Genomic DNA, 18968 nt, shown 5'->3' on the forward strand with positions numbered 1-18968 from the left:
CTCAGGCTAGAATGCTGGAAAACAGCAAGACCCAGCTGAAGCCACCCTAGACCAGCAAGTTTCCTGTTCACCAACAGTCAGTTGTAGATGCATGTGTGAATCCCTCCAAGACAAGAGAAATGCCCAGCCTAACCAAGTTCAAATTGCTGATCTCTAAAATTTTGAGATAAACAAATAGATATTATTTTATACTACAATTATTTGTTACACAGCAAACACTCACTGGTTCAAAACATTGAGAAGAATAGAATCTAGGAACCAGGGCACTTGTAGCTCTTCTGGAGTGCTGCCACCAGGTAACATAGCTCCAGTTGCCTTTTATTCTTTTTGAATCCTCTTCATTCTTGGGTACAAAAAAAATTGATTGGTCTATCTTGGGTCATATGCCCTCCCCTAGGATAGCAATGGAGTCCTCTGGTTTAGTAGCTTTGCCTAAACCACAAGGAGCAGAGAAAGGACAGTTCCTTAAAGGATAGTAGCAGCTGCTATTTCCATGAATAGGGAAGAAGAGGTCCTGTATAGACAAAACATATGTCTGCTATAAGCATTTACACTGTGTACTTACTCAAGGAGAGTAAGACATTCACTTTCAGCAAGGAAGTCCTGGTCTATTAAGGAGTCAGGTAAGCTGTGGTGTCAGGCAAGTAACAGTGTGGCTACTGCTGTCACAAAGGGGCCAGAGATAGCTTTGAGAGCTGGAGGAGGACAACTAACCCAGAATGAATACCAGGAAGATTTTTGGGGCGATGGCATTGGAACCGAGCTCTGTGAGATAAATAATGAGCTAGGTGAAGGAGGAGAAGTGGTGAGGGACACAGGAGGCCTTTTTAGGCACTTGGATTTTAGCATGAGTGAAAACCTGGAGTGAGAGTCTTCATCTGTCACCACGGGCCAAATATAAACCATGTTTATGCCTGGTTTGGCCTAACTCCTCTAAAAAAAAAAAATGAGATAACTCAATTCACAGACTCTACTAGTTCCTACTGTTTTATCTCCTCCAGTTCTCACACTTGTTATCATTGGCTTGGTCCTTGTAGGCACCTGAGTTTGCCACTCTTAGGTAAGAGGCCAGAGAGCATCACTGTGGTTAGAGTGGTAGAGAGGGTAAGAGAAGGTAAGGGAGAAGGGTTTGAGGCTGAATAGCTAGTGGGGAATTATGGAGAACCTTGTATGCTTGCTAAGAAACATGTACTTACTCCTAAAAACAATGCAGAACTATTACAGGTATTTGAGCAAGGGTGGTAGTCATGCTTAGACTTCAAAAGGATCAGTCTGGTAACAAGTAGAAGATGGATGGCAAGGGCAACAAAGGAGGCGGGTAGAACAATTAGGAAGTGATTTTTGTTTTCTAGATAATAAGTACTGGCTTCAACTAAAGGGAGTGGGATGAGGAAATGGTGAGGATGGGACACATCTTTTCATGATGTCCTCCAGGGAGATCTGGAGATATTGGTTGCTTCTATCTTTAACAACTACTGTTGTTTCCTTAAAGCAAAATCATAATTTAAAAGGCCTTTTGCATCTGATAACAGAACTTCCCTATGTCAAAAGGAGACACATCTGTTCTGGAGAAATTGGTGATAAGCTTTAGTCTACATGATGGTGAGACACAAAATCCCTCCTCAGTCTTGCTAGGAAAAATAAACGGCTCCCTTGGACCAAATCAACTTGCCAGAGACCACAGCAGTTTCCACACCACTTAGAGTCGTGGATGGAGGGCTGTCAAAGGTCAGCCCCGAACTAGAAGCAGATGGGAGAGGATTCTTGCCAGAGACATCATCCAAACCTCTTGCTATTCAGCGATCAGAGGTTGAATGTTCAGAGAAAGTGCATCTGATGCCTTATTCACAACTGGATCAACTGAAATAACAATGAAAGGCGGTGTCTGCCTCAAGAGGGATAAATGGAGCAGCTGCCAGGAGATTCGTGTTTGCCTTCTGGGGAGAGGGTAACGGGAAGGGGCAGTGTCCTTACTCAAAAGGGTTTGGACAGAAAGCAAAGAGAAAGCATTGATTTGACAGTTCTTTTTCCATATCATAGAGTAGGCATGATGAGGAGGGTGTATAGGAGTTGGGATGATAAAGAAAAAGTATGAATTTATGATGGAGAGAGATCAATTTTTTGTTAGTTTTTTTTTAAACAAGTATCAGTAGTTCAATTAATATGTTGCATGTCTGTTACAAGCATGAAAAGTTATAGCAGAGTGTATGACCCTTTTACTCTGGTTGGGAAGCCCAGACATTTGCATGGAAAAATGCCAATAATAACACAAGGAATAAAGGCTAATGGTGCAATCAGAATCCATTAGTGGTGATAAAAGGAGGAGGTGTTTAAGGGAAGCAATTTGGCAACAAATCTCAATTTTAGACTTTTTAATCTCCAAATGATGCCATTGAGTCACAGAGCTTCAGGGAAAGGATTGAAAGAAGGTGTACATCAGAGAGCTCTACAGTTTGTCTCCTTACTAGGCCACCTTGCCAACACAATGTGTTCACAATCCATTACTTGCTTTCCATAAATCTTGAAATTATATTGTCAATTGCACAATTCAATTGTATTTTGGTTTCGCATGTATATGCATAATTAAAACATTGACTTGTTAAATGAAACATTTCAAATACATTGCACATTTTATAACTCTGTTTTTCCATTTTTCTATTTTTATTTTTATTTTTTACTAAACTAGGCAGCTTCAGGAAATGACAGTGAATCTATTCGCTCTCAACAGGGAAGATCTCCTGATTTCCATGCAGGAGAAGTTAGGGCATTGTGTGATGAATTGCCAAATAATAGTGATTACTATTTATCAAAGACCTATAATGAGCCAGTTACTTTACTAATCGTTGAAAAAATGTTTAAAAGAAAGCAAATGCATTTATAGCAGAAACTACAGAAAAATCAGATGAGAAAGAAAATAAGCAACCTGCAATACTGTGGGATAGCCCATTCTTGGAGCCCTTCTAAAAGGCAACCACATTAGCTCAGAGTCTTGACACCTCAAAGTTGGATGGCGACAACACTGCTTCACTCTGGTCAGTGGGGATGAGAGAATGAGGGGAAGGTGAGAAGACACTTTGCAAGGGAATGAAGTTGAGAGAGGTCTTGGTGATCCTGGGCACTGCTGGTCAGCAAGGGCGCCTAGTCCTGAGGTACCAGCAAGGGCAAGCGACCCAGAATAGAGGTGGAGAGGATCACTGGGGGACTTTTTGCTTTAAGCTGGCTAGCCTTTAGAAAGTACTCCCAGACGTTTTTGTCAAACATTCTGTTTCCCTAGTGAGATGTCTGGGGTTCTCCTAAGCTATCAGTCCTGCTTTGCTCAAGATGACAGTCTGGGTGTGAGAGGCTGTGGTAACCCCTTCTGCCTGCGGGACAGAAACCTGGCTGGCTGTGCCATTGTTGGGTCCCAAAGAACGGCATCTGGCCTTTCTTTCCTTCATGATTTTATTGCTCTTCTGATGGGTTTATGGTATTTACCTTATGTGTTTCTCTTCCCTAGGCCTACCAAAGGTCAGGGTGAAATGTTTTGCCTGGTGAAGATATCTACTTAGCCTAGTGAAGATATCTGCTTTCACCAGAATCTTTCTCAGGAGGGGTGTAATTTAAAGGAAATAAGATGCTGTGTTTAAAGCAGGGCCTTCATGAACCCTACATATTCTGACTTTTGGAGGCCTTACCATACAACATATCAAACACACTAATGGCACCCATATCCCACATTAAATATACTTTTTGGCTTTAAATTCTTTTTGTAAGGGCCTTTATATTTGTGCTTTAGAAATTATTTGGCTCTATGTAACTTTCATTTAATTTATGATTGGCTATGAGTTCCCAACAATCACTGTGTATACTTAAGGGAATGTGTGAAGTGAGAAAATTGAATCTATAAATCGTATTAGATGTAATGAAATCTTTATGAATATTACATTTTAATAGTTAATGAAGTTGGCATGTTGGTGCATTTTTGTAGACATTTAATTAAACATTTATTCATTTTAATTTTTTATTGTTTTCTTTTGTAGTTTTGGAGCCAACAACTATTTTTCTACCTGAGGCTTATATATTTTCTAAGCCCCTGAAAAGCTCTTAGCTCTGGGATCACATTGCATTGATGACATATTGATGAAACAGTGCTTCTCAAAGATTTTGGCTTCAAGACCCTTTTAAAATTACTGAGGATTCCAAAGATTTAAAGATTATTGTGGACTTCAAAGATTAATTTAAAAAATTTTTTAAATGTGGGTTATATCTATCAACATTTATTGTAGTAGAAATTGTAACTGAGAAATTTTAAAATAATTTATTTACTAGTGAGCTGACTGCATGTTACATAATTAACTTTTTAATTATAAATAACTATATTTTTCACCCCAAAACTGTAGTGAGAACAGCGACACTTTTATAAATCTCTTTAATGTGTGACTTAAGACAAGACAGATTCTAATAATCTCTTTGGCATTCAGTGTGCTGCCATAGATTGTTTTGGTTGCAGTATAGGAAAAAAATTTAGCTTCATGCAGATATGTATTTGGAAAAAAGAGGTGTGATTTAATAGTCTGTTTTTTGCGCCAGGCACGGTGGCTCACGCCTGTAATCCCAGCACTTTGGGAGGCTGAGGCAAGCGGATCATGAGGTCAGGAGATCCAGACCATCCTGTCTAACACGGTGAAACCCCGCCTCTACTAAAAAATAGAAAAAATTAGCTGGGCGTGGTGGCGGGTGCCTGTAGTCCCAGCTACTCGGGAGGCTGAGGCAGGAGAATGGCGTGAACCTGGGAGGCAGAGCTTGCAGTGAGCCAAGATCGTGCCACTGCACTCCAACCTGGGCGACAGAGTGAGACTCCGTCTCAAAACAAAACAAAACAAAACAAAACAAAACAAAAAAAACCAGCCTTTTTTTGATACTACCTCAAAACTTGACTGCCAGTTTCTTAAAAGGTAGTTGTAATATAGAACCTGAAACTATACAAATGCAATTTTAGTATGTTACCTTAAAATCCACTGGCCATTTTATGCTTTGAATCAATGTTTACCTGTGCGTGATTTTGCAGTATGATACAGTGGACATTTAAAAAATATTGGTTCACTGAATTATACAGATCTTCCAAATGTTGACACATTGTCTTATACACTATCAAAGGATCACATTCTTTAATGCCAGCACAGATCTGATCAGAAAAGTCTTAATATATTGGGAAGCTAATGAGTTAACAGTGACGTATATATTTTCCAAACTTCTAATTTTCACATGAAAGTTCAAATGTTACCACTGGCAACAAACATGGTCCGCTGTTTCCTTCCTTCCTTCCTTCCTTCCTTCCTTCCTTCCTTCCTTCCTTCCTTCCTTCCTTCCTTCTCTTCCTTCCTTCCTTCCCTTCCTTCCTTCCCTCCCTCCCTCCCTCCCTCCCTCCCTCCCTCCCTCCCTCCCTCCCTCCCTTCCTTCCTTCCTTCCTTCCTTCCTTCCTTCCTTCCTTCCTTCCTTCTTTCCTTCCTTCTACCGCTAGTGCTTGCTCCTTCCCTCCCTCCCTTCCTTCCTTCCTCTCTCTCTGTCTCTTTCTTCTTTCTTTCTTTCTTTCGACGGAGTTTTGCTTTGTCACCCAGGCTGGACTGCAATGGCACAATCTCGGCTCACTGCAAACTCCGCCTCCCAGGCTCAAGTGATTCTCCTGCCTCTGCCTCCCAAGTAGCTGGGACTACAGGCATGCACCACCACACCAGACTAATTTTTGTATTTTTAGTAGAGACGGGGTTTCATCATGTTGGCCAGGCTGGTCTTGAGCTCCTGACCTTGTGATCTACCTGCCTCGGCCTCCAAAAGTGCTGGGATTACAGGCGTGAGCCACTGTGCCTGGCTAAGCTGTTTTCTTTGAAGTAAGAGGCTCACTTAGTTAAGTTTTGAGAACATGTCTGCCAACTACCAGAGTCTGAACACCCATAGTTTCTCTTTTGTTCTTTCAAGTACAAATGGTGATCTATGAAAACTGAGCTCAGTTCAGACTGCAACTCAACAGCTGTGCAGGTGCCTTTTCTTTGAGACAACCATGGTACTTAGACATGTTTCCTTGTGTGGAATCTTTAAAAGATGTTCATGTGCTCAAGGGTTAAAATTTAATAAAATTAAAAATGATTCTGCTTCATCAAAGACATGCTTATATGAATGGCCACATTTTTCTACCACAAGTGGGTGGCCTTGAAGAACTCAATGACTACTAGTGCAGTTTGGTGCACTGCCTTGATTGGTGCTATGGTCCTGGCAGCTTTCCCATCAGCAGTGCAAATGTAAATACAATGGAAAAGGCGAACACTGTTTTATTGTTTTTATGAATATTGTTTTGACCTTGTAGATCTCCTGTAAGCGTGCTGGGAACTCAGAGAGGTCCACGAACTGCACTTTGAGAACTGCTGGGATAACCAGGCCTACAGCAAGCACATAATAAATGTTCAATCAACTGCAGCTAAGACCATATTCTGTTTGCCTTTCCAAGCATCACTTTTCTGTTTTTAAAAATTGGGTTAATGTTACTTCACAGGGCGATTGTGGAGATTAAATGCAGCAAAGTATGTAAAATGCTTACCATAGTGTTCAATATATAATAAATGTGCTATGAAGATTCAGTATTATCATTAATATTAATATTACTAATAAGAAGTTATTTAAAAACTTTTCCTGCAGAGGAACAGCAGGGTTGCTTCATATTTCTACCGCTAGTGCTTGACTGGAGTCTCTTTCCTATGGAGACTTTTAAAGGCGGTGGTACCTCTTTTCTTTTTTAATCTTCATCCTTCAAGCCAAGGCTGCTGCTGCTGCTGCTGCTTCTGGGGATTTGCTCCTGTGTACTCTGGGAAAAGGGCCCGAGCCAGGAATTCCCACTTGTTTGAGGACCACAGAAAGCTGCAGTCATTTTTTTTCCCCAGCCTTCGTAATCTAGTCTAGACACTCTGAGGAGGTGAAGGATATAATTACAGCTTGAAACACTTCACATGCACCAGCAATGCAGCTCCTCCCGCACATGTGTGATTCAAGCCCCAAGAGGGCAGTGAAATCTGATGATTCACTTGTCTAGATAAGCTGGAAGTGAAACCCTAGCGGTCCAGGGTCCAGTTGCCTTTACCACATAGCACCCTTTACTTGCAACCAGTTTCTCCATTCGGTTCAGTTGAATTCAAAGCAGCACATGGGCCTTGAGGTCTTACTGGAAGCGTGCCCTTTGTGTACCACACTGCGTCAGGTACCGTGCTGGTTATTCACTCTTGGCTGCCCCAGTCTCATTTCTGCTTTTCTCTGGGCTGCTCAGAGGCCGACCTTCATGGATGGCATTTCCAGGCTCTTCTGCTTTCTGGCCTCCAGTTGGAGTCTATCTCTGGCAAGTGCTGGCAAGAAAGAGATTGGAGGGTCATAGGAGAAACAGGTTGGTGCCACCTGACTAATTGTATAGCTGGCCTGCTCTGGCTAAAACTTCTGTTGGGCCACCCCTCTTCCACTGTTAAAGCAGGCTATAGCTCTCGTCACAATATGGTAATAACATTTCCTCCCTTTGTCCCTTTCAGAGTGGTAAGAGCCTCTCACTCTGTGGCTAGTCCCTGGCAAGCCGCTACCCCTGTTGTTCCCTTGTGCTGCCTGCCCACACTGCTATAAATATGGCCTTTGTTATACCCTTTCCAGTTAACCCTTTCAGTGTGCCATCTGTTCCCTGGCTGGACCCTACTGACACAGACAGAAAGCTGCCTTGAGAAACTAATGGTCTACTTAGACTAGTTATCCCAAGCACTAGTCAGATGCATACCATCTTCACAGCTGTTAAAGCTAAGAACCAGCTCTACTATTATTATACATTTAATACTTCTGCTTAACTTGCTTAACTTTTTAACCATACATTATTTAATTCAGATAAAAAAGAGGAAGGGGCCGGGCATGGTGGCTCATGCCTGTAATCCCAGCACTTTGGGAGGCTGAGGTGGGCGGATCACCTGATGTCAGGAGTTCGAGACCAGCCTGACCAATGTGATGAAACCTCATCTCTACTAAAAGTACAAAAATTAGCTGGGCGTGGTAGCATACACCTGTAATCCCAGCTACTCAGGAGGCTGAGACAGGAAAATCACTTGAACCTGGGAGGCAGAGGTTGCAGTGAGCCAAGATCGTGCCATTGCACTCCAGCCTGAGCAACAAGAACAAAACTCCGTCTCAAAAGAAAAAGAAAAAAAAAAAGAGTGGGAGGGAGAGAGAGAGAGAAAGAGAGACAGAGACTTTTTATCACCAGATAAGCAGGAAATAAATATACTTGCTGCTATGGTCTGAATGCTTGTATCCTCCCAAAATTTGTATGTTGAAATCCCAACAGGTAAGGCCTTTGGGAGGTTATTAGGTCATGAGAGTGGAGCCCTCATGAGTAGGATGAGTGCCTTCAGAAAAGACACCTCAAGAGTTAGGTCGTCTCTTCCACCCTATGAGGATGCAGTGAGAAGGTGCCATTCATGAAACAGGATGTAGCACCTCCCCAGACAGTGAATCTGCCAGTGTCTTCATCTTGGATACCTCAGCCTCCAGAATGGTGGGAAATATATTTCTGTTGTCTATAAGCTACCTAGTTTAGGATATTTTGTGATAGCAGCCCAAACAGACTAAGACATTTGCCAAAAATATGAGAAGAGGGTAACAACAAATCACATGAAAACAAAACAGTATTGCTAAACCCCAGCACAGCATCACTGTGGTTAAAGGGCACCTGCTCTGTATACGCTGCCTAGGTTTGAATCCTGGTTCTCCGACTTTCCAGCCAAGTGACCACGAGCAAGTCACATAACTCTTCTGTGCCTCAGGGTCTTTACCTTTAAACTGGGAATGAGTCTACTTTGTAGAGTTGTGAGGCTAAGTAAATTAATATGTGTAAATATATGTAAAGCGCTTATAACAGTGCCAGGCACACAGAAAGCACTGTGTGAATTTAAGTATCTTTTTTTTTTTTTTTTTTTTTTTTTTTTTGAGACAGAGTCTTACTCTGTCACCCGGGCTGGAGTGCAGCGGCATGATCTCGGCTCACCGCAACCTCTGCCTCCCGAGTTCAAGTGATTCTCCTGCCTCAGCCTCCCGAGTAGCTGGGATTACAGGTGTGAGCCACCACACCAGGCTAATTTTTGTATTTTTAGTAGAGACGGGGTTTCACCATGTTGGCCAGTGTGGTCTCAAACTCCTGACCTCAGGCGATCTGCCCACCTGGGCCTCCCAAGTGCTGGGATTACAGGTGTGTGAACCACTGCACCCGGCCAAGTAACGTTATTTTTTTATGATCATGATGATGATGGTGATGATGGAATTACTTGACTCAGGCTCTGAGCTGCAGGGTTATTAGCAAGAGGAGAAAGACGCATCGGCTCCAGACTGAGGCTTTCTCCTGGTGTAATCAGTAGAGTTTGGAGAGAACTGAAAATAATAACTTCCTTACCATGTGGTTTGGTGTCATTTGTTTCTCTATTATCATCCAAAATTATTGATATTCCACAAAAACTTGCCTCAGGTCCAACAGTGGAGCACGTCCTGCACTTTGGGAAATGCAGGGAAACAATGGTTATACTACAGCAAACAAACAACAAGCAAGGTGGAAGAGGCGGCCCAGAGAAAAACCAGTGACAAACTCGGGGGTGGAGAGTGAGAAGGAAGTTGTTGGCCAGGTTTATCGGAGTCTGAGTTAGGGCTGGAAAATTGGCAGACAAAGGGGGTTCTTGGGGATTAGAGGAAATAGCTGTTTGAAGACAGTTGGGTGCAGGGGGGATGAGTTAACAATAGTAAGGTTAGGAAAGAACAACATTCACAAAGAAATAACTTCCCCCAACAGAGAGACAGTAATGGCTTATGAAGAGCTGCCTAGAGAAGCAGTTCTCCAAGGGTGGTTCAGATAGCTACTCATCAAGACCTGGGAACCTGTTAGAAATGCAAATTATCAGGCTTTATCCCCAGACTTACTTAATCAGAGACTCTGGAGGAAGATTCCAGCAATCTGGAATTTGATAAACCCCCAGGTGATTCTTATGCATGTCAGAGTTTGAGAACCACTGGCCTAGAGGAGGTTGGGAGAATATCAACAGCACCTGAGCTTGAGATTTTGTGCACAATAACAGTAAGAGCGGTTTACTGAGCACTTTCTATGCACTGGCAGTTGTGCTTATTATTTTACCTGCCCTAGCTTCTGTAATCTTCACAACAATCCTGAGAGATACATTATTATGCCCATTTTACAACTGAGAAAATTGAGGCTTATGTTGAAGCTTAATAACCATTTGTTCCAAGGCAATGAAGCCTAGAGTAATGAGACAATTAGGTGGTGGAAAGAAAGGCAGAGGACAGACTGGAACAGACTGTTGGAAGATTGTCTACAGCACCTTTGTCTGGTAGAACTTTCTTTTTTTAGTTTTTTGAGACATAGTCTTGCTCTGTCACCCAGGCTGGAGTGCAGTGGCATGACCTCGGCTCACTGCCTTCTTCGCCTTCTGGGCTCAAGTGATCCTGCCACTGCAGCCCTCCAAGTAGCTGGGACTACAGGGGTGCACCACCGTGCCTGGCTAATTTTTGTATTTCTGGTAGAGACGGGATTTCACCATGTTGCCCAGGCTGGTCTCAAACTCCTGAGCTCAAATGATCTGCCCACCTCAGCCTGCCCAAGTGCTGGGATTACAGGCATGAGCCATGGCACCCTGCCTGGTAGAACTTTCTATAATGGTGGAAATGTCCTGTATCTGTATGGTCTAATATGATGGCTACTAGCTGTATGCAGATAGTGAGTTGACTAGTGTGGCTAGTGTGATGGAGGAGCTGAATATTAAATTTTATTTAATTTTAATGAATTTAAGTGTAAATAGCCATACGCAGGGCAAGTCTAAATTCATAGAACAAGTAGGTTCAAGGGCAGGACTTCACCTTAGGTCTGTCTGACTCACGAGCTATGGTCTTTTCTACTATTGCTCCTAATGTAGAGCCATTCTTGCCCATTGTCTGAAAAGAACTGGGATCCCTTTCTGGCCAAGTCCCTATGAAATTACCTCATAGACCCAGAATGGCTCTCTGAGAACCCTCTTCCTAGCTGATCAGTATGGTTGGAGGGAAGGCATAGCAAAAAGCCACAACAGGCTGCCCTCAAAATGTTCCCTATGATATGAATGACAGCTGACTGGTGGCTTTCAGGGCAGAGAGTGCAGGTTGACCAGGTCCTTCCTTAGCCTTTACTGTGTTCCTGGTGCCCTTTGTGTCAATATTAAACATTGGATGGACCAGCCAGAGACCCCAGGAGATCCCCTGGAAAAGATTTTTCTAAGCCAAATGCCAGAACTTGAGCATGTTTTTTTATTTGCTTGATTCTCCATGGAGCTGATGGAACATTGAAAACTCCTGCTCCCAGGAATTCTTGGCCTCATCAGCCCTGTAACTTCTTCAGATCCACCCCCTGCCTTTCTTTCCACCATCCAATGACCTCATTATTCTAGACAAGAGGTTGGCAAACTTTTTTCTGTAAAGAGCCAGATAGTAAATATTTTAGGCGTTATGAGCCATGTAAGGTCTCTGTTCCATATTCTGTGTATGAGGATTTTTTAAGACAACTAAAAATGTAAAAGCCATTCTTAATGCTTCTGCAAGATTTGGCTTACCAGCTGTGATTTGCTCCCATTCTAGGCTCTTGCCTTGGAAATAAATGTTTATGAAACTTCAAGAAGCACAACGATCTTCTACCTGAGTTTGTAAACCCCAGATTCCTGTGCTCTCAGAAGATTGTGATTTCGTGGGGTTGGGCTAGGGTGTAGGAATGCATGTTTTAACAAATAGTCTAAGTAACTGTTCTCATGCAAGTGGTCTGTAGTCTACCTTTTGAGAAATGCTATTACAGGTGGAAGGGCTCTTAGACTCCTTTAGTGACTAATCCCTGCATTTTACAGATTAGGGAATTGATGTCCAGGGAAGGGAAGTAATTTGTCCCAAGAGTTATTGAGTTAAGGCCACGAAGTATCTGTAGGAAGAACCCACTGCCCAAGGCAGGGCAAGGAGATGGAGAAAAACTGGATCATCGTTGATTTAGCTGAGGGAACAAGCATCCCCTGAAGGTGGTCATACTGGTGCATTTTCAACAAAATTTCCATTATGACTTAAGCCAGTTTGAGTCAGATTCTCTGCTGCTGGTATGTGAAAGCACCCTAACTGATACAGACCCCTCTTGTTACCAGCCTTCTTTGATCCATCTCTTTTGAGAGAACTATCTTTGAAGAAATACTCCCAAGGCATCATCCAAATGTTTAATCCTTTAAATGTCAAGGCCTTTGTAATGAATGGGGTAGCTTACACACACCTCCCTGCACCTGAAGGCAGAGTGTATAGAGTTGAAAGTGGGCCAGGCCCGGAATTGGGAAATTTGGCTTCTATTCTTGCTTCTATCATCACATATCTGTTTGAAATGGGCAAATTACCTAATTCTTCTGTGCCTAGCTTTCTCATTTGGAAAATGAAGGGGGTGGAAAAAGCCATTTTTAGGCCCCTTTGTCCTAGGTATTATCATTGCGTTTTAATTGTTGACACTACTTTTCTTGATTTTCATAACTTATTCCTTGCCTGTTTCTCTCACTCTCTTTCTTTCCAGAAAATAAACACAAAAATAAATGGCAGCATTGACTTTGGGCCAGTCTATTCTTTCCTGGCAGAAATTATACCCCTGAAGAGCTGATATATGTTTGCATTTGAATCAACATCCCGAAAAGGTTTCTCTAGGGAATGTGAACGTTTCCTTCCCAGTTTGAAGAATGGAGCTAATCGACACAACATAGCTTTGTGTCAGATGGAAACATGTTTTTTTTTCATTTGCTAAAAAATAGTGAGGCTAGCCAGTTAAACTGCAACAACAATTAAAAAAAAATGCACTGGTGCCTTAATTTAGTGGTGCTGGTGGAATAAATTACCTGTGTCCGGCACTCCAGGGAGAGCAGCCACCACATCTTGGCAGGTTTTCCTTTTCACTGAGGGAGGGAGGACATTACCTAATTTTGCCTTCAACATGTTGTGACAGGAGCCAGGGAGGCCTAGGTAGTTACAGCCCACATTCATGTGAAATCATTCTTGTTTGGGTTTCAGTAATGTTTGTTCTTTTTTCTTTTAAACCCGAATGCATTACGTGTTCAAAGCATAAGCTTATAGCTTTACTATAAGAAAATATAGTAAAGCAAAAAAACACACAAAGCAACACAAATCATCCTGTAAGTTCACAACCTAGAGATGACCACTTGTCATTTTTTAATTGTTTTGTTCCAACAACTTCTTTTCTAATCACCAAAGCAATACAGGCTCAATGCTCAAGCAAACACTGAAGAGGAAAATTAATCACAGCCAATCCTACAGCCAATGATAGTCACATGAAATCTTTGAATAAATACCCCACCCCACTGTGGCCTCCCAGCTTGCTGCCTTTCCTCATGTTTTTGTCATTCCCATGCTCCAGGATTTCACGTTCCATGAACTGAAGGCATTGGGCCCAGCAAAGAGGCACCAGTGTATTTGCTTTAGCGCTTTGGAAAGATGTCTCCCCAAGGGCTGGACCCCAGGGAGGGTCTGTGCACAGGAAAACCAGCTCCACAGAAACATACAGCCACCATGACTCCCCCTGCCCCTCCCCTCATCAAAATGTAAACAGTGTGTCTGGAGCTCTCCCAAAAATGTTTTTCAAATTGGTGTGGATGCCAACTGTACTCACAGGCTGTCATATCACCTAAAACTTTGTTGTTTGATTTGCACAGTTAGTTTCTGATGCCATAATGTCATCGATCACCTTTCTTCCCAAACCAGTTCCCTTTTCTTGGTATTTCTTTCATTTGCCAGAAACCCCATCATTCTCTCTAACTCCCAGGATCCATATTCTCTGGTCCCATCTTTTCTGCCTTGAAAAATGTCTGGATATTTTCTTACCAGGTGATAAGGAGTAGTGGAAGAAACATTCCATTGGCTTTGGAGTCAAAGTGACTTGGATTTAAATTCTACTCTTGCTGCTTACAAGCCTGTGAGCTTGGATGAATCAATTTACCTCATTGAAGCTCAGTTTCGGCTTCTGTAAAAGATAATAATAGACATTATGTGTTGAGTGTTTACTATGTGCATAATACTCTTCTTACTGCTTTATATATATTAACTTATTTAATCCTCACTACTGCCTTATAGGTACCATTATTCTCATTTTGCTTGACAAGCAAATTGGCCCAGCGAGATTAAGCCACTTACCCAGGTAACACAACTAAGTGACATTCAAACTCAGGTAATATGTTCCCAACCATGTCTCTGCCCCTCTATTGAGGGAAGTATTTCCTCCGAAGGGTATAATAAAGGTTAAACGAGAATTTATGCGTAGTATATATAGCAGAACCTAACCATTCATGCGCTTCACTTTTCTTTAAAAAAATTGTTAGAAATAGTTTTTTCTTTCTAAATTTTGTCATCCATCCTTGTCCCTCTTTTTTTTTTTTTTTTTTTTTTTTGAGAGAGGGTTTTCAAATGCTAATAATCTATAAGCCTATACATCTTCAATGGCCAGGTCACAATAACACAACTGTATACTAATATTGAGAGGTAACAGCATGCTGGCAGTTCTCACAGACGTCGCTTGCTCTCGTGCCTCCTCTGCCTGGGCTGCCACTTTGGCGGCACTTGAGGAGCCCTTCAGCCCACCGCTGCACTGTGGGCGCCCATTTCCGAGCTGGCCAAGGCGGGAGCCGGCTCCCTCAGCTTGCAGGGAGGTGTGGAGGGAGGGGCGCGAGCGGGAACCGGGGCTGTGCGCAGCGCTTGCGGGCCAGCTGGAGTTCCGGGTGGGCGTGAACTTGGCGGGCCCCGCACTCGGAGCAGCCGGCCGGCCCTGCCGGCCGGGGCAATGAGAGACTTAGCACCCGGGCCAGCGGCTGCGGAGGGTGTACTGGGTCCCCCAGCAGTGCCAGCCCACCGGCGCTGCGCTCGATTTCCCACGGGGCAGGGCTCGGGACCTGCAGCCCGTCATGCCTGAGCCTCCCACCCCCTCCATGGGCTCCTGTGAGGCCCGAGCCTCCCCGACGAGCGCCACCCCCTGCTCCACGGCGCCCAGTCCCATCGACCATCCAAGGGCTGAGGAGTGCGAGCGCACGGCACGGGACTGGCAGGCAGCTCCACCTGCAGCCCCGGTGCAGGATCCACTGGGTGAAGCCAGCTGGGCTCCTGAGTCTGGTGGAGATGTGGAGAACCTTTATGTCTCGCTCAGGGATTGTGAACACACCAATCAGCACCCTGTGTCTAACTCAGGGTCTGTGAATGCACCAATCGACACTCTGTATCTAGCTGCTCTGGTGGGGCCTTGGAAAACCTTTATGTCTAGCTCAGGGGTTGTAAATACATGAATCAGCACTCTGTATCTAGCTCAAGGTTTGTAAACACACCAATCAGCACCCTGTGTCTAGCTCCAGGTTTGTGAGTGCACCAATTGACATTCTGTATCTAGCTGCTCTGGTGGGGTCTTGGAGAACCTTTGTGTCCATACTCTGTATCTAACTGATCTGATGGGGACGTGGAGAACCTTTATGTCTAGCTCAGGGACGGTAAACGCACCAATCAGCGCCCTGTCAAAACAGACCACTCGGCTCTACCAATCAGCAGGACGTGGGTGGGGCCAGATAAGAGAATAAAAGCAGGCTGCCCGAGCCAGCAGTGGCAACCTGCTGGGGTCCCTTTCCACACTGTGGAAGCTTTGTTCTTTTGCTCTTTGCAATAAATCTTGCTACTGCTCACTTTTTGGGTCCACACTGCTTTTATGAGCTGTAACACTCGCCGTGAAGGTCTGCAGTTTCACTCCTGAAGCCAGCGAGACCACGAGCCCACCGGGAGGAAGGAACAACTCCAGACGCGCCGCCTTAAGAGCTGTAACACTTACCGCAAAGGTCTGCAGCTTCACTCCTGAGCCAGCGAGAACCACGAACCCACCAGAAGGAAGAAACTCCGAACGCATCTGAACATCAAAAGGAACAAACTCCAGACGCGCCACCTTAAGAGCTGTAACACTCACTGCGAGGGTCCGCGGCTTCATTCTTGAAGTCAGTGAGACCAAGAACCCACCAATTCCGGACGCGATATGGTTTGGCTCCGTGTCCGCACCCAAATCTCATCTTGAATTGTCCTCCCATAATTCCCACATGTTGTGGGAGGGACCTGGTGGGAGATAGTTGAATCATGGGGGCAGTTTCCCCCATACTGTTCTTTTGGTAGTAAATAAGTCTCACGAGATCTGATGGGCTTTCGCTTCTTTTTCATCTCTTTTGCCACTGCTACTTAAGAAGTGCCTTTTGCCCTCACCAGGATTGTGAGGTCTTCCCAGCCATGAGGAACTGTGAGTGCATTAAACCTGTTTTTCTTCTCAGTCTCCTGTATGTCAGCAGTGCGAAAAAAGACTAATACATATATTGTGCATTTACTATGTTTCAGGTACTGTGCTAAATATTTTAAGTGAATGATTTTTACGAATCCTCATGGTAGCCTTGTCAGTATGCACCGTAGTACCCTCATCCCATGGAAGACTGCTTCTTCTTGGTGTGGTTAGGTCAACACTGCCAAGGTCAAGCAGGTGAGTGACAAAGCCAAGATTCAGACTGAGGTTGCTTCATTTCAGAGCCTGAACTCTTGATCACTTATGCTAAAAAATATCATTCTTTGTGGTGTTAATGTCTTTCCTGGGGTGAGAGGTGAAGTTGGGTAGAAATAGATAAGATCCTCTTTGGGAGATTATCAAATGATCATCCGAAGAAGGGCATTGGTAAAGACTGCTGTGGCGTCTCTGGGAAGGGGCATCATTGCAGGGCCTGGAGTCACTGAGACATTGGATGGAGCAAAGCATCGACCTGTGGGCGGATGCATTCACAGGGTCTTGACAGTGTGGGTCCCCTAGCCTTGTGCTTGAATATACCTAAAGAGCTACCCTGATTAATACTGGGAACGAGAAGACTTTCAGATATTTTCTTAGCACAGGTGACCAGAATGTGGGGATTTGGGGTATAGGTGGTGTGATTAGGAAACAGAGGTAGAAGAGTGGGGTTTGGGATGCAAGGTTTTTTGTTTTTTTAGTTACTGTAATATTTCCTGTGCCCAGTTTAAGGAGTTGAGTGGAAATAATTAAATGTATAGAGCCCCTACTATGTTTCTAGATGCTTTCTGTATGCATTATCTCTTTTGAGCTTTGTAACAATTTCTTCAGGTAGGTAGTGCTAGAACTAGCTCCATTTTTGTAGATGGGAAAACTAAGTCTGAGAAAGCATAGGTTATTTGTTTAGGATCTTGAAGAAATAAAATGGCTGAGCTGAAGTTTGAAATCAGATCCTTGTGACTCCAAATTCCCTTGGGGCCCAGGAATAAAATGATACCACTATGATTGAAAGCTAAAAAACCTATACCAATGATATATTGATGTGGTGCTGTTTCGCTGAGAAAAAACTTAGTTACCAGTGAAATCAAAAACACACAGTAAAGGGACAAGACTAGTCCTCTTGTGGGTAAGAAATAGGATTCTTGACATGTCTACACTGTTTGTGAAAGAGAGTATATTTGTGATTTTGTTCCAGAAATTCCTAGGGTTTTTTTTTTTTTTTTTTTTTTTTTTTTACTGATAGAGCAGAGAAGGTTCTGAATAAATGCTAGCAACTGTTTTTGAGGGAGCAAAGTACAGGTGGTGTGATGTGGTGACCTTGGTTGTAGTTATTACCAGTGGAGGGTGTCCAGGTTCTTGGCATCTTGGACAAAGAATTGGACAAAACACACAAACAAAGCAAGGAAAGAATAAAGGAACCAAAGCAGATATTTATTGAAAATGAAAGTACACTGCACAGGGTGGGAGCAGGCCAAGCATAGGGGCTCAAGACCCCCGTTACAGAATTTTCTGGGGTTTAAATATGCTCTAGAGGTTTCCATTGGTTACTTGGTGTATACCCTATGTAGATGAAGAGGAAGAAGCAAAGTTACAAAAAAGTTGCAAAGTCATTTACTCAGTGTATGCCCTGTGTAAATGGAGAGGATATTTCCTGTCATAGCTGAAGTGTTTCCATTTGATTTAGTTCTAGGAAGTCAGCATGAATCGGCCTTGTGTTCCCTGCCTCCAGACCCTATTCTCCTGCCTCACAGGGAGTGACCTCACAGAAAGGCATTTTTTTTTTTAACTGGAAGTTTCTTTCAAACTCTGCCTGCTTTTAGATGGCTCCTCTTGAAACTATGCCTCAACATCTCTCTTGATACTTGGATGCTTTTCCTCTGACTGGTGAGACCTCCATCTCTGATCCCATCTGCAGTCATTTGGGTGCAGTTCAACCCACAGGATTAGAAAAATCTGTGGTCGGACCAGTGCGATCTGGCCTGAAGTGCTGGTCAGTGACTTCTGTGACTGACCATCCCCTTGAGACGGACAGACCCTGGGCCTCTTCACCCTCCCCTCTCCTTTCCTGGAGAAGCCAGCTCTTTCAGGTTGGGCTGCTTCCTAGAATTTCTTGGTTTACTTAGTTCCAAGCGAGGCGGGAGGTGGAAAAGGGGGTCAGCTTCCAAGTTCTCCTGGGGAGAGCAAACTCAGGGCCATATCATCATTTCACCACAGACAACCACTCATGGAATTTTTCCTGATGTCTGTGTGGTTCTCAAGTTTCCCAACCTGTTCACCCTGGACACTTGGAGTTGGCTTTTGAGCTCAGAGAAAATACTCACTGTTGCCAGGCCACCAGTTTAGCCTTGGGGAGCGATGACTAAATAAATAAGGGGACCCCTCCCCCAATCTTGTTAGTTTACTTTCACAGATAGGACTTTCCACTAATGCTGCCCAGAAAGCCCACAGAAAGGACTGTGGGCAGTGGCTGCTGTGGCTGTGCATGGCAGCTGGGGACTCCTTCCCCTGACCCATTTAAGTCACACTATGATTGATGATCAGAATGGAAGAAAAACAACTGCAGGTGGATAGTCAGTGG

General features: G+C 43.7%; 1 long non-coding RNA gene across 1 annotated transcript in view; it reads left to right on the plus strand.

Moving 5' to 3' along the window:
• Window positions 1–15686: 15686 nt before the first annotated feature.
• LOC129484309 (uncharacterized) overlaps window positions 15687–18968 on the plus strand; it is a 180538-nt gene continuing 177256 nt past the window's right edge. The window contains exons 1-2 of the long non-coding RNA XR_008658407.2: window positions 15687–16360; window positions 16456–16594. This is a non-coding gene — a long non-coding RNA (uncharacterized lncRNA). The remainder of the gene's footprint in view (window positions 16361–16455; window positions 16595–18968) is intronic.

This window comes from Symphalangus syndactylus, chromosome 6 (assembly GCF_028878055.3).
Source record: "Symphalangus syndactylus isolate Jambi chromosome 6, NHGRI_mSymSyn1-v2.1_pri, whole genome shotgun sequence".
Taxonomy (NCBI): Eukaryota; Metazoa; Chordata; class Mammalia; order Primates; family Hylobatidae; genus Symphalangus; species Symphalangus syndactylus.